This window comes from Lepidochelys olivacea (genome assembly GCF_965140295.1).
Source record: "Lepidochelys olivacea isolate rLepOli2 genome assembly, chromosome: 8".
NCBI classification, from domain to species: Eukaryota; Metazoa; Chordata; order Testudines; family Cheloniidae; genus Lepidochelys; species Lepidochelys olivacea.
Genome location: NC_140418.1, coordinates 39,487,174 through 39,502,753, shown reverse-complemented (window position 1 = coordinate 39,502,753; position 15,580 = coordinate 39,487,174).

The window sequence follows — 15,580 nt, the reverse complement described above, 5'->3', positions numbered from 1 at the left end:
AGTACTTGTGAGGGTGCTGGGATGGCCAGGACCCCCCCTCCCCTTCCCAGTGCCCAGGTTGGCAGTGGTTAGCAGTGGCTGGGGCTGCGGGGACAGTTGGCTGTTTCACCTCTGGGCAGAGGTGGCAGGTGGGCTGGAGCCAGCTGAGGAGCCTGTAGACCTGAGCTGTGAGGGAGGGATCCACGCACCCTGCCCCCAGCCAGGCAGCTGGATGGGGACCTGTCTGGGGCTGCCACGTTCAGCCAAGCCCAAGGGTGCCGAGAGCAAGCGGTACCAAGTGCTCCGGGGAAAGTGAGGCCAGGAGGGGAGTGAGCAGTGGGAGTGCGGAAAGGAAAAAGGAAGGTGAGAGAGGTTGGCTCCTGCTGTCAGGGGAGGTCTGGTGCCCAGGTGGGATGGAGAGCCTAGCACCAGGAGGAGAGGGGAGGGCCTGGCACCAAGAGGGGGCAGTTCCATTTTGTTAGTGCTCTTTATTCACCCAACACATGATCACTGAGCCCCCATCTAACCCTGCACCCATGTGCCCTCCCAGACCAGTTGTGCCAGAGTCCGTGCTGGGCTTAGTGTCACATGGTGACTCCCTGCTGCCCTCCCCTGTGGGCGTGCCATGCCTTGCACCATGGAGAGCTCTGAGCGCAGCTGTCTGCTGGGCTGGGGCCTGGAGAGGCCAGTGCCAACAAGGGCCCAGCACAAACGCAGTGGGGGATGTGGGGGATGTCCAGGGGGATGAGAGGAGCAGCACAGACTATTTCTCCCTCCCTTCCCTTCCCTAGCATCTGATCCTGTCTCCCCATTGGCAGCCCCCTGACCAGCCTGCTCCAAAGTGACTCCTCTCTCTCCCCTGCCGTCAGACCTCCATGTTCAGTAACTTGGCCTTCAGCTTTGACTCAGCTTCCCTCTTCCCACATCCCTGCCTCTGCAGCAATGCCCCTGGGCACTATGTCCTTCCACCCACCGCAGCTCAGATCCACAGGCAGGCCTCTGTCTCCAATTCTGCTGACCTCCCCAGGTCCTGGAGTCCAGGCTCCAGCACGGGAGTGACGCTAGGGTGCCAGATAGCAAGTGTGGAAAATCAGCTTTTGTTGGGGGAGGCAGGGTATAGTTGTATATATCAGACAAAGCCTACTAATATTGAGATGCCTGGTCCCCCTAAGCAATGCTGCCAGCAAGAAGGGGGCAGCGTGCGGGGCTGGAGACGGGGATGGAGGGGAGAGGATGGAGTCCCGGAAGCTAGGGCTGGCAATCATGTCAGACTTCAAAGGAGAGGTGTGTAAATATTTCACCAGCTGCCTTGTACAGCAGGGAAGAGGCGCTGGCAGTTAGAGCCCAGCAGGTCCATTCAAAGCTGGCAGAGAAGGGGGAAGATCAAAGCGGTTGGGTTGGGGTGCAGCCAGAGCCCCCCTCTCTCCTGGGACACAGGGATCCAGTCTCCTCCTCCCCAAGGGTAGGGGCAATTGCCCCAAACACAGGGATCCTGTTCAGAGCCTAGTCTAGGCCATTTCACAGGCTTGGGAGGCCGGGGCAGGGTCCCAGAGCTGCTGCTGCAGGGTGCTGGCACCTTCCCACAAGCAGCTGGCTCCGGTCAGGATCGCAGAGGAAGTGGGACCCTGCCAGGAGCTTGCATGAGCCTGTCCCTTGAGCTTCCTGCTGCAAAACCTGGGGGTCAGCTGTGAGTTGGACTCCCCCGTCAGGTCAGGCACAGTGAGGTCGTGCACAGAGGGAGCGGGAGTTGGCTCACAGTGGGGAGGCTGGTGGTGCCCAGACCTGTGTCCAAGGCTGTACGTTGAGGCTGGACTTTGACAATCAGTGTTCACCCGTCCCACCAGCACCGGGGGCTCTGGGCTTGCAGCCCCTGCTCTGTTTCCTGCCTTGTGAGAGCCATGCACCTCAGCAGCCTGACAGCTCCACCCCACAGACAGCCCACGTGGTGATTTACATCTGCTTCCCCCATCTCCTTGGAAGCCCCCGACACTGTCATTTCGGAGGATATTTCCCCCAACCCTAAAGCATTTGCTCCCCTCTCCCCAGCACTCAGCTGCGGCGGGGCCACATTGGCCATCATGTCACACCCCGAGAAAGCCACTGCTACAGGGGCGCCCCGGTGCTGCCCCGCAGCGCAGTCACAAGATCAACAGCCATCATCTCAAAGGTGTGCCTATGCCGTCCCCTGGCTTTCCTGTGGGTGAGGCCAGAAGTGTCCCTGCAAGCACCAGTAGCTCTGAGAGCTGCCCTGTGCTGAGGGCCTTAGGTGGGTGCAAAGTCCTGCCCCATGATAATGTCGGGAACAAGGGTCCCAGCCAGCTACCCTGCTCACTGGGGGACTGGCCCTGTGTCTCGGGCAGGCTGGGTGGGTGCATGCGGGATTGGAGCTGCCAGGCAAAGAATGGAAGAACTCAGAAGCCAGGAAATGCCACACTTGGGACTGTCCGTCCACCTTGAGCTCTGCCCCCTTGTGTGTCTGCACAACGATACAGCCATTCGCATGCATTTCCACAGACCCCTGCCTCCTGCCGGCCCAGGACAGCCGCCACACTGGGACAGGGGTGTTGGAACAATTTGTACAATGGGGAGCTGACAGCCATTCTACCGAACTGTGAACCCTGTATTTAATGAAAACCACTTCAAGTCAGGGAGCTCTGCAGCACCCCCAGCACCCCTAGTTCCAGCACCTAGCTCTGGGACCGAGGCAGCCGGTCAGCAGTTATTTCCGAGCGGAGCCCTCTCCTCTGTAGCTGCTCACAGAACACAGTCTGGGAGTGTATCAATGAGAACGGTGGAGATGCAGCTGCCCTGGGGGGCAGAGGTAAGGGACTGTGCAGGCCACTCCGCTTGGGCCTTTCCCGGCTCCGGAGTCCTCTCCTCTGCCCCCAAATATTGCTGTGGGGCTGCCTAGGCTGTTATGAAAACAAAGACTGAGCTGGCCAGCCCACAATACTCTGTCCAGCACCCGCAGGTTCTGCCTCACTGACCCAGCACATGTATGCATTGAGTGAGGCCGGCTGAGCACTAAAGGGCCACACAAAGAAGGAACCTCTGCAGTGCAGAGGGTGGTTCTGGGTGCCTCAGCCACCATTCAATGTACTCAGCATGCCCCTGCTGCTAGCTTCGCCAGAGCCCTTGCCTCAGCCCCTGGGTACCCTAATGACTGACAAGATGCCCAGGGCCTGAAACATCCTGCAGCTCACCTCCCAGTCTGCAGTTTGGCTGGCCCTTCCCATGCATGAAGCAGCTACCCTATTCGCTGTGACTGGGAATGCTTTCCTTTGCACAAGGGAGACCCTGCTAGGACTTGTCATCTGTGCAGCGCCTTCAAACGGAGAGAGAACCCATCCCTCAGCTGTTTTGTGTTCAGGACAGTGCAGGGTGTCAGAGGACATGGACGTATGCAAACCCACATACAGGTGTGTGTGTGTAACACATGCAAATGCACACTCGTGTGTGCACAGACGCTGCAATCTCTGCTTTCCTGGAAGAATGACTTTTTCTTTTCAGGTGCTCTGGCCACCCTCCCTGCCAGCACCCGTGCTGCACGTGTCCAGAAAGGCATGACATACTGAGGGCATCTGTGTGCTTCCTCCTCTCCAGTTCTCCCCTCCGTGCCAGGGAGCAGCTCTCTGCTTGCTCATTGTTCTCCGGATTTTATATGCTTTAACCTCTCAGGGTGATAGTCCCTACAGCGATATTCCCTACATACATCCAACGAAGTGGGTATTCACCCATGAAAGTTTATGCTCCAATACGCCTGTTAGTCTATATGGTGCCACAGGACTCTTTGCCACATTCCCTACAGTGTTTATATTGCATTTTCTCACTCCGCACCCTGGCTTCAGGCCTTGTGGCATTGTGCCAGCCCAAATTTACAAAAAGATGCAAAATGTTCCCCAGCCCACCAGAGCCTTTGGCTGAAGTCTGCACCCTTTTGAGCAGCTTTGCACCTCGACTGCAGACTTGCTTTGGTTTTCCAGGCCTTCTAGGGGAGGATCTTGCTACTGTTTTCCTTCACTCCCACTGCTGTTGTTAACTGCACTATCCTTTGCCAGATGAAGTCACCCTCCCACAGCAATCATCTTTAAATCCAGTCACTACTGATTCCATAAACTAATCTACATTTAGTGCTGTAGGTAACCAGTGAGATGCCATTGTACTATGCCTTTAAGGGTGACTGTTTAAGTGAGCTGTCAGTCAGGAGTTTAATTTCCTGTTGACTAGAAAACTCCCTAGATGATCTCTAATCAATGTGCAGAGCTGACATCCTCTCTGCACTGTACCAACAAGTATTAAATAAAGGCTTCTTTGTTACCAAAGGGTGAATCCCCTCCTGCTTCCCAAAATATGCTAAAGGCCAACTGCACCAGGCAGATGCTATGGGACATTTCCATATGAGCAAGGCTCTGTCAGTCTCTCTGGCTCGGCTTTTTTCACCTTGCCAACTCAGCCAGCTGTGAAACTTGAAGCGCTCCACAATAATGCGTGGCTTTGGTGTGTAGTGATCTGTTAAGATCGTTTTTCTAGTCTTTTAAACGTTTCTGCTTGGTCTCTGACGATGGTCTAGACCAGTGATTCTCAAACTTTTCTTCCGGTGACCCCTTTCACATAGCAAGCCCCTGAGCGACCCCTGTTATAAATTAAAATATTTATATAAATATAAATTAAAATTTATATTAAAATTATAAATTAAAACTTAAATATATAAAATACACTTTTTATATATTTAAATGCTGGAGGCAGAGCAAGGTTTAGGCTGACAGCTCATGACCCCCCCCCACATGTAATAACCTCATGACTCCCTGAGGGGCCCAACCCCCAGTTTGAGAACCCCTGGTCTAGACTGTGATAAAATACCAAGGCTGGCCCATGTCAGCTGGGTTGGCTTGTGAGCCTTGGGCTGTGGGGCTATAAAATTGCAGTGGAGATATCCAGGCTCAGGCTGGGGTCCCACAGCCCACGTGCCAGCCTGAGCCTCGATGACTCCACTGCGACTTTATAGGCCAGTGAGCCCAAGTCAGCGGTCACAGGCCAGCCCAGGTGTTTCATTACAGTGTAGGCACACCCTGAGGCTGCAGTAAACTCCTTTGGAGGCAGCAGGTTTCATTTGGCACAGAGACCAACAGGGATTGATTTCTGGTTGTCCTGGTCCCTCGGCTCCTTTGCACTGCAATGGTGACTCAGCCTCTTGCTCTGTTGCTGCCAGCCTCGGTTTGCCCCCAAATTTCCATGTTTTGTTTTGCTTATCGTTGATTTTGCAACGGAGGCTCCAAGGGTAATGAAAACTCGTGCTCTGCAAATGGCTTCACTCAGCCAGGGGCGGGGGCTGGCTGGCTGCATCTCCCACCACAATCAGCACCAAACAACTGTCCTGCCCCACACATGCAAACCATTCTGGGATAGAGAGCTGGGCTCTCCCCTACAATCCAGGTGTCAGAATTGTGTAAGTGCTTTGCTCCAACTCCCTGTGCAGGCCAATAATGCCAGAATGCCTGGGCACACCCGCTACACTGCCATACGGCTTTATACGATACTGTCTCTTCCTGCTGCACACGCAGTGCCATGCAGACAGCCCGGGGTGATGCCTCAGCACTTGTCGGTGAAGCAGGGCTGTGCAGCTTCCTAAAGGAAGGCTGGGAAAGGGCTTCCAAGCAGTGGCCTCTCAACAGTCCCTCCCAGTTCTGCAAAATGAACCAAGCGCTGCTCCATGGCAGCTGCCATTACAGGGTCCCAGGCCTAGTGCATGACTTGCAAAGGGCATCTCACAGGATGCTTCAATCTGATCGCTCAGTATTGAGGGCTTCTTGTCCCAGCAAACATGCCCAGCTGGCTCGCCATGCAGAAAACCATTGGCAAGTTCTCCTAGTGACACCATAGGCTCTCTGAATCCTCCTGGGGCAGCACTCGAAGGTCCTGACCCAATGTAAGGGGTGTGTGCAGTAGGCCCTTCGCCCTCACAGACTCTCCCACCAGCTCCTGGCACCTCTGGCTTTGTTTGTGCTTTGTATGCTTTAGGGTTTCAGCTGGCTGCATTCTCCCGGTGATAGACAGGAGGTGCCTTGCCATGTTTATAGTGTCCGCCAGCTAGTGGGAGCCTCCAGGGTGCTACTGCAGATGAGTGTAACCCGCTCATCCAATAGTGTTGAGTGCTCCTGGGTGTGCATCTGGAGCTACAGCCCACCAGGCAGTGAGAAGGGGTTGTGATAGGTGTGGGGTGGAGTGGCTGTGGTTTGTATGAGGGCAGGGATTGAATGGGAAAATGTTGGGGGGCTGGGTCTGCAGGGGTTGTGCTGCAGTACACATGGTGTGTGTGGTTGTGGAGGTGGATGGCTGTAGGGGCTTGGGTGCATGTTTGTGTGTGGTGGCTGTATGCATGTGAGTTGGCTGATGATGAAATCTGCGGATGGCACAAAGCTTGGGGGAGTGGTGAATAATGATGAGGACAGGCGGCTATACAGAGCCATCTGGATCAGTTGGGAAGCTGAGCCCATTACAACAAGATGCATTTTACCACAACCAAAGGCACAGTTCTCTGTCTAGGAAGGAGTGCAGGCCAGACCTAAAGCCCTGGGGTTGGGGGGAGGGAGTGTACCCTGGAAAGCAGGGACTATGAAAAGGATAAAGGGACCCTAGTGCACAAGCAACTCAACATGAGCTCCCATGCGCCACTGTGGCCCAAAGGGCGAATGCAGTCGTTAGATGCACATGCAGGGGAATCTCGAGTAGGAGCAGACAGGTTATTTAATCTCTGGATTTGGCACTGGTGTGACTGCTGCTGGAATCCCGTGTCCAGTTCTGGGGCCCACAATTCAAGAAGGGTTTGGATAGATTGGAGAGGGATCAGAGAAGAGCCACAACAATGAATAAAGGATTGGAAAACCTGCCTTGGAGTGATAGACTCAAAGAGCTTGATCTGTTTATCTTAACAAAGAGAGCGTTAAGGGGGGACTTGGTGACAATCTGTAAGAACCTACATGGGGAACAAATATTTGATCATGAGCTCCTCAGTTTAGCAGAGAAAGGATAACACGATCCAATGGCTGGAAGCTGAAGCTAGACAAATTCAGACTGGAAATAAGGCATATATTTTTAACAATGAGGGTAATTAACCATTGGAATAATTTACCCAGGGTGTAGTGGATTCTCCATCACTGGCAAATTTTAAATGCAGATTGGCTGTTTTTCTAAGAGATCTGCCCTAGGAATGATTTGGGGGCAGGTCTCTGGCCTGTGTTATACAGGGAGTCAGGCAGGATGATCACAATGGTCCCTTCTGGCCTTGGAATCTGTGATTGTATGAGTGTGATGCAGTTCCATCTGCTTAGCTTCTCAAAGAGAAGACTGGTGACTTGATGACAGTGTATACATACCTTCATGGGGAGAAAATACCAGATGCAAATGGCTCCTTACTCTAGCAGAGAAAAGGAGATCAAGAACCTATGGCTGGAAGCTGAAGCCAGGCAGATTCAGATTAGACATAAGGCACAACAGTTTAGCCGTGAGGGTGAGTAACCGTTGGAACAAACTGCTTGGGAACTGGGGGATTCTCCAACTCTTGATGTCTTCAGAACAGATTGGAGGCCTCTCTGAAAGATGCTTCAGTCAAACACAAGCCCTGGGGCTATCCAGGGTGACTGGGGGAGACGTAAAGGTCTGGTTATACAGGAGGTCAGATGAGATGACATAATGGTCCCTTTGGCCTTCATCTCTCGTCCTTCATCTCTCTGGGGAGGAAGGAAGTGGGTTATTGGTACATGCAGCTGGGGATGTGGTTGGAGCATCAGTGTGCACTGAAGCAGGGGTCCAGTTTGGTGAGGAGGAAGTTGGTGTGTGTGTGTGTCTGTGAGAGGTTTGGAGCATGTTGCTGGGAGGGGTTGGAACAGAAAGGGTGAGAGGTTTCAGAGTAACAGCCGTGTTAGTCTGTATTCGCAAAAAGAAAAGGAGGACTTGTGGCACCTTAGAGACTAACCAATTTATTTGAGCATGAGCTTTCGGGAGCTACAGCTCACTTCATCGGATGCATACTGTGGAAACTGCAGAAGACATTATATACACAGAGACCATGAAACAATACCTCCTCCCACCCCACTCTCCTGCTGGTAATAGCTTATCTAAAGTGACCACTCTCCCTACAATGTGCATGATAATCAAGTTGGGCCATTTCCGGCACAAATCCAGGTTTAAACTTGGATTTATGCTGGAAATGGCCCACCTTGATTATCATATACATTGTAAGGAGAGTGGTCAGTTTGGATGAGCTATTACCAGCAGGAGAGTGAGTTTGGGGGGCGGGGGTGAAAAGACCTGGATTTGTGCTGGAAATGGCCCACCTTGATTATCGTGCACATTGTAGGGAGAGTGGTCACTTTGGATGGGCTATTACCAGCAGAAGAGTGAGTTGGGGGGGGGAGGGTGAGAAAACCTGGATTTGTGCTGGAAATGGCCCAACTTGATTATCATACACATTGTAAGGAGAGTGATCACTTTAGATAAGCTATTACCAGCAGGAGAGTGGGGTGGGAGGAGGTATTGTTTCATGGTCTCTGTGTATATAATGTCTTCTGCAGTTTCCACAGTATGCATCCGATGAAGTAAGCTGTAGCTCACGAAAGCTTATGCTCAAATAAATTAAAGGGTGAGAGTTGTTGGGGGGGCATTGGGAAGGTGTGGTGAAATGGGGTTTGTGTGTGTGTGGTTGTGGGGGTCCTGGTATACATCTGTTAGGGGTTGTGATGGATGCCATGGGGGGTTGCATGTGTGTGTTGTGGGAGCAGTGTTGTGTCAGGGAGGGTGATGGTGTGTGTGTATCTTTTGGGGGGGAGGAATGTATGTGATGGGGAGGATTTTGGGGCTGCATGTATTGTATGGAGGGGAGGGTGCATGTTGTGGGTGGGTGTGCTGTGGGGAAGGTTGTCGTGTGTGTGGTGGGGTGGGTTGTGGTGTGTGAGTGAAGGGTGAGGTAGGGAGGTTTGTGGGGGGGATGGTGGAGGTGTGGGGGTGGGTTGTGAGGGTGCATGTTATGGTAGGGTTTGCTGTGGAGAAGGTTGTGGGGGGTGGGTTGTGGGTATGTGTGTGGGGTGAGGTGGGGAGGTTTGTGGGGGTGCATGTGTGGTGGAGGTGTGGGAGGTGGGTATCAAGGGTGTGTGTTGTGGTAGAATGTGCTGTGGGGAAGGTTGTCAGGTGTGTGTGGCGGGGTGGGTTTTGGGGTATGGAGTGAGGTGGGGAGGTTTGTGGGGGGGGGTGGAGGTGGGGGGGTTGTGAGGATATGTGATATGGTAGGGTGTGCCATGGGGAAGATTGTTGGTGTGTGTGATGGGGTGGGTTGTGGATTGTGGGGTGCGGTGGAGAGGTTTGTGGGTGTGTATGTGGTGGAGGTGTGGGTGGTGGGTTGTGAGGGTGTGTGTTACGGTAGGGTGTGCCATGAGAAAGTTTGTGGGATGTGTGTGGTGAGGTGGGTTGTGTGTGGGGGGTGAGTGGGGAAGGTTTGTGCAGGTGCATGTGTGGTGGAAATGTGTGTAGGGGTGAGGGTGTGTGTTACAGTAGGGTGTGCCATGAGGAAGGTTGTGGGGTGTGTGCGATGGGGTGAGTTGTGGGGGAGGAGGAGAGGTTTGTGGATGTGTGTGTGTGGTGGAGGTGTGCGAGAGGGGTTGTGAGGGTGCATGTTATGGTAGGGTGTGCTGTGAGGAAGGTTGTTGGGTGTGTGCGTTGGTTAGGATTGTGGGGGGTGTTCACCCCCCCCCACCAGGTGAGCGCTACATGGCATTGGCTCCGGGGTTCTCCCCTACAGTACCAGGGGCTGGGTGGGAGCACAGACTCACTGAGCCATATTGTTTAAGGTCAGAAGGGACCACCTTCCAGTCTGACCTCCTGCGTAGCAAAGGGCATCCCTACAGCCCCAGCACCTCCCACAAAGCCCAACCACTGAATCAAGCCAAATTACAGCCCCTGGTGGGGGCTAAGCAGGCTCAGGGCTGAGGATGGCCAGTGCAGGGCTGTCATAAATATAAAGGGAAGGGTAACCACCTTTCTGTATGCAGTGCTATAAAATCCCTCCTGGCCAGAGGCAAAGTCCTTTTACCTGTAAAGGGTTAAGAAGCTCAGGTAACCTGGCTGGCACCTGACCCAAAATGACCAATGAGGGGACAAGATATTTTCAAATCTGGAGGCAGGGAAAAGGCTTTTGTCTGTCTGTGTGATACCTTTGACAGGAACATATCAAGGATGCAAGCCCTCCAACTCCTGTAAAGTTTGTAAGTAATCTAGCTAGAAAATGTGTTAGGTTTTTCTTTGTTTTGGCTTGTAAATTCGCTATGCTGGAGGGAAAGTGTATTCCTGTTTTTGTGTCTTTTTGTAACTTAAGGTTTTGCCTAGAGGGATTCTCTATGTTTTGAATCTGATTACCCTGTAAGGTATTTACCATCCTGATTTTAGAGAGGTGATTCTTTTACCTTTTCTTTAAATAAAATTCTTCTTTTAAGAACCTGATTGATTTTTCATTGTTTTTAAGATCCAAGGGTTTGGGTCTGTGTCCACCTGTACCAGTTGGTGAGGATATTATTATCAAGCCTTCCCCAGAAAAGGGGGTGTAGGGCTTGGGGGAATATTTTGGGGGAATAGGACTCCAAGTGGTCCTTTCCCTGTTCTTTGTCTAAAACACTTGGTGGTGGCAGCGTTTTACCTAATCCAAGGGCAAAGACTTTGTGCCTTGGGGAAGTTTTAACCTAAGCTGGTAGAAATAATCTTAGGGGGTCTTTCATGAGGGTCCCCACATCTGTACCCTAGAGTTCAGAGGGGGGAGGAACCTTGACAAGGGGTTACTGCTACTCCCACAGCTGCATACGGGCTCCAGGACAGTGCCCAGCCAGCTGGAGCATGTGAGCACCCATGTTTCGTCTTCTCTGGACCCAGGGAGGACATGATGGGGGACTGATAATCCCTCTGCGTGTTCTCCAGGCTCCTGGCAGCGTCACTGCTCAGTACTAGTGAGGGTGGCGGAAGCAGGCTGTATGTGGCACGGTCCCTAGCTTGGCTGCGCCTTGCCTTTGAGGGTTCTGGCATGCTCAGCACAATGTGATAGGGCAAGTGAGCAGAAATCTCCTGCTGCCAGTCAGCAGCTCAGCTCCCACCATCCTCCAAACGCCTGGAGTTGAGCCTCAGGCTGGTACCACTTTTCCCTCTGCAGAGTGCCAAGCCAAGCTGCACCTGAAACTGCCCCCGACCCCGCAGGGGAACCTCCTGCAGAGCCCCAAATCCGGGAAAGTTTATATGCAGTTCTTAACACAGTAGGTTTTTATTCTGCCAGGCCTAAAGGGGACCAAAAATTTCTGGCCTCTCCCAGCAGGGAACGCTGTGGGGAGCAGGGTAGGAGCACTGGATGTGGGGGAAGCTCCTAGCTACTCCAGTCCTGGCCTCTCCCAGCAAGGGGTGCTGTGGGGAGTGGGGCGGGAGCACTGGCTGTGAGGGGAGCCCCGGGCTACTCCAATCCTGGCCGCTGCCAGCAGGAGGTGCTGTAGGGCATGGGCACAGGCACTGGCTATGGGGCAGGGGGGGCTGCTAACTACTCTGGTCTTGGGCAGGGTGGGGCGGTGTGGGGAGAGGATGATAGGTCAGGGTGTGGAGGGGTTCTTTGTTCCCACCCCCGCAGCGGGCAGGAAAGTTCTGGCTGCGCTGGAAGGAGGAGCCCCCCAGTAGTACAGGTCGGGGCTGCGCTGGCTGGGATTCATTGTGCAAAGTGTGTCCCAGGCCTGGCCAGTGCTGCCTGTGCCCAAGGAACATCTCTTGGCTTCAGGGTGGGGGGTTAACCATGGTACAGTAATTTTCTTATCAGGAAGCTGTTCCTGCCTCCCACTTACTGGCAAAGGGAGCTGTGGGGGAGGAGAGGGGGCTGGGAACAGGGGTGTCAGATGTCAAACATTAATGAGCACTGGTCAGGAAGATGATCATCGCTGGGGACGGCCTTCCTGGAATGCATTAGCGGCCCTGCATCCAGGGTGGGGATCCCAGCCCAGCCTGGTAACAGGGATGGGGTGCTGGCTGACTAGCTTTTCCTCCCTCATCCCCTGCAGCAGGCTGGCTACACGGGGGTGCACTGCAGCGGGCCGGGCCGGCAGCATTCAGGCCTGTACAAGCCCACCAACTTCCCTGGGGTCTGGCCTGCCTTAGCCCAGTGGCGGTGGGTGGGGAATGGGGACCAGGGTCTCTGCAGAGGGCAGGCATTCTAGGGGTGACCTGCGCTAACAGTGGCCGGGTGGGCAGTGCAGCCCCAGCCCGTGCTCTCCAAGGAGCAGTTTCCTCGGCAATCAGAGCAGGGGCAGGGAGAGCTGCAGAAGAGAGATCTCTATTGAGAGGCCACTTGCGTTTGCCCAGGGGCAGCTTGGACACCAGCTTGTGTTCCTGGTGTCCCACCAAAGTAGGGCATGCCACCTTCTCCAGGCTTACTCATTCCGCTCCAGGGCCCTCACCAGGGGCAGCAACATTTGAACATTTATTTTCAGATAACCTACGTTCCCTTCCTTCTAGCTCCAAAGAAGCCTTCCAGAGGTGAGCAGAGGCTGGGCCATCTGCTGAGGCAAGCCCTGGGAACTTGCAGATACAGGCCCGTTTGGTGGAGTTAAACAAACAGTCCTTGGGGAAAGCCAGGCGAAGCAGAGCTTTCAAACAAGGGCCTGTAGTGATGCCAGCCCCTCCCCTTCCCTGTGCAGAGCCCAGCCAACGGGCTCCATGGGATGCTACTTTCCTAGCTGTTTTGCAAGGCTACATCTCTGATACTAAGGGACCTGCACTGTCACCTCCAGATGCCCCGAGCTCTGTGTCAAATGATTCTTGGGACATTGGCACCACATGGAATCACAGGACTCAATCCACAAAGGTACCAGGCTCCTTTTATGGGAACTGAGCACCTTCAGCACCAGGCAGGATTGGGTCTTCACGCTGGGTGGCTCCCCAGTGACTGCGGGAGGGAGGGCTTTTCCTGGGAGTTCACGCTGCACAATGAATCCCACAATGAATCTCTTGACAGACTGTCTCTCCAGCACGCCGGGAGAGCCCGTGGGGAACCTGCTGGGGTTGTGATGGCACCAGTGAAGCAATAGTGGGCTCTGCTGCGTGCTAGGCTGGGCAAGGCGCCCAACATGCAGGGAGTTACTGCTCCTGTTTGCTATCTAGGATTCAGGGAAACTAACACTTCCTGAGCCCTGGGGAATCCCTGGTCCCAGCCGGTCATAATTCAGGCACCCCTATCAATGCCACTGTAATAAATATAAAGGGAAGGGTAACAACCTTCCTGTATACAGTACCATAAAATCCCTCCTGGCCAGAGGCACAAAATCCTTCTACCTGTAAAGGGTTAAGAAGCTCAGGTAACCTGGCTGGCACCTGACCAAAAGGACCAATAAGGGGACAAGATACTTTCAAATCTGGGGTGCGGTGGGGGGGGTGCACGAAGGTTTTGGTCTGTCTGTTCTGTGTGCTTGCCGGACACAGATCAAGGAAGCAAGCAATCCAACTCCATTCGAATCAGTAAGTACTAGCAAGGGAATGCGTTAGCTTATTTTTGTACTGGCTTGTGTTTTCTCCTGTGCTGAGAGGAAGGTGTATTCCTGGTTTTCTTTTTGTAACTTTAAAGTTTGACTCAGAGGGAAATCCTCTGTGGTTTTTTAATCTGATTGCCCTGTAAGATTACCTTCCATTCTAATTTTACAGAGGTGCTTCTTTGACCTTTTTTCTTTCTAATAAAGTTCTGTTTCTTTTAGAATCTGACTGGGATATTTTTTTTAGTGTCCTAAAAAAACCCAAGGTTGGTCTGTGCTTATCTTGTTTATTCTCAAGCCTCCCCAGGAAAGGGGGTGTGAGGGTTTGGGGGCATATTAGAGGGGAGTAGGAACTCCAAGTGGTCCTTTCCCTGAGCTTGTCTAAATCACTTGGTGGTGGCAGCATTACCTAATCCAAGGTACAAGGGAACATTTGTGCCTTGGGGAGTTTTTAACCTAAGCTGGTAGAAATAAGCTTAGGGGGTGTCTCATGCGGGTCCCCTAGAGTTCAGAGTCGGGAGGGAACCCTGATAGCCACTGTACCATGTGTAGGAGGAGTCCCCTCAGACCCAGCCCTGCCCTGCCAATGGTGAGTCCCCCAGAATCTTTGCAATGGATTTGAGAGGGGGATGGGAACTCAGCTGCACCCCTAAATAGTGAGCAATGGCCGACTCCCAGGACAGCCCTCCAGATTGCTCTAGTGCGACTCCCGCTGTTCAAGTGGGGGATAATGGGGACGGAGATGGGTCACACAGGCAGAGCTTGAAGACCACCCTGCCTGTTTGCCTCCTCTCAGAGCCTGGCTGAAGAAGGTGCTGGGTCCATTTATCAGGAGGAAGCTTTGTGCACCCCCAGCCCTGAGACCAGCTTTCTTTGTGGAGGGGATTCTCCCAGCTGCAGAACAGGGGATGTGAACTAGCAGGAAGTCCAGCCCTGGGTTTTGTAGGATGAGGTCTGCCAGGCCATGGGGGGTGTTTGGAACTGCTGAGTGTGCAGAGATGCTACAGTGGCCATTAATCTCCAGGTATGGAGCGAAGAGCCGAGTGGCTGAGGCTTGGCAGCAGGGAGGCTGCATGGGAGATGCTGCCCAGGTGGTGCATGGAACAGGGGCTCGTTGAGGGCTCTTTGCACCTAGGCTTTGGGGCAGCCTGTTTCCCTGCCCTGAGCATGTCCCAGGGCATCCCTGGGGGATGTGCTCATTACTCTTTGGGAAGTAATTGGGGAAGTACTCTTTGGGGTTGGACTAGATTAGGGGGTTGGACTAGATGACCTTCTGGGGTCCCTTCCAACCCTGATATTCTATGATTCTAAGTGTGGCCTGGCTCCCAGCTTTTGCAGGGCATCACTTCGGAGGAGGGTTTGAGTTTGTTGAGCCTGTGGTAATCCTATTCCCAAAGGCTCTGGGGACTCTCCAAAGTGGGGCCTGGTCTCCTGAGTGGATGTGGATTATAGAGCCCTTGCCAAACTCTCTCACCCAGCCTTCTTGAACATTCCTGCCCCAGCGCTATGCTGGGCATGGGGGAATGACTGGCCCATCTCACTTACACGGACAGAGGGTGGAAGAAGGGGTTCTCTTGGGGGCATGGAGTGGCCAGTCACTCTTAATGACCTGTTTGTGTATTAGGAGCCCCTAGACTCCTTGGTGTGAGTGAGGGCTCTGCTTGGCTGGAGGTGCCATGCCAACAGCAATCCAGGCAGGAGCGAGGGAGCTGAGGGCATCTCCCTACCAGAGCAGCATTGATGTGAGGAGAGGTGGGGCTAGTGAGCCAGTCTATAGGGTCTATCTGCAGCCCAAAGAGCAGGTACAAGAGTCAATGTGCTGGAGGCCCGCATTTTGGGCTGGAAGGGTGGGGGTTGCAGCTCAGGCTCCCCCAGGGTGGGCATGATTTCCTCAGTGACAGGGAGTGTTGAATGCATCTAGGAGATTCTTGTACCACAAGGTATGTGCCTGCCCCTGCCTGGTGGACTGGGCCTCTCACACTCAGGTATGTGGTGCAAATACTTGTGAGGATGAGTGTGAACTTTGTGTTCTGGGGTCTGTCTCTGCCCTGGTCTTGGGTGCTGGGATT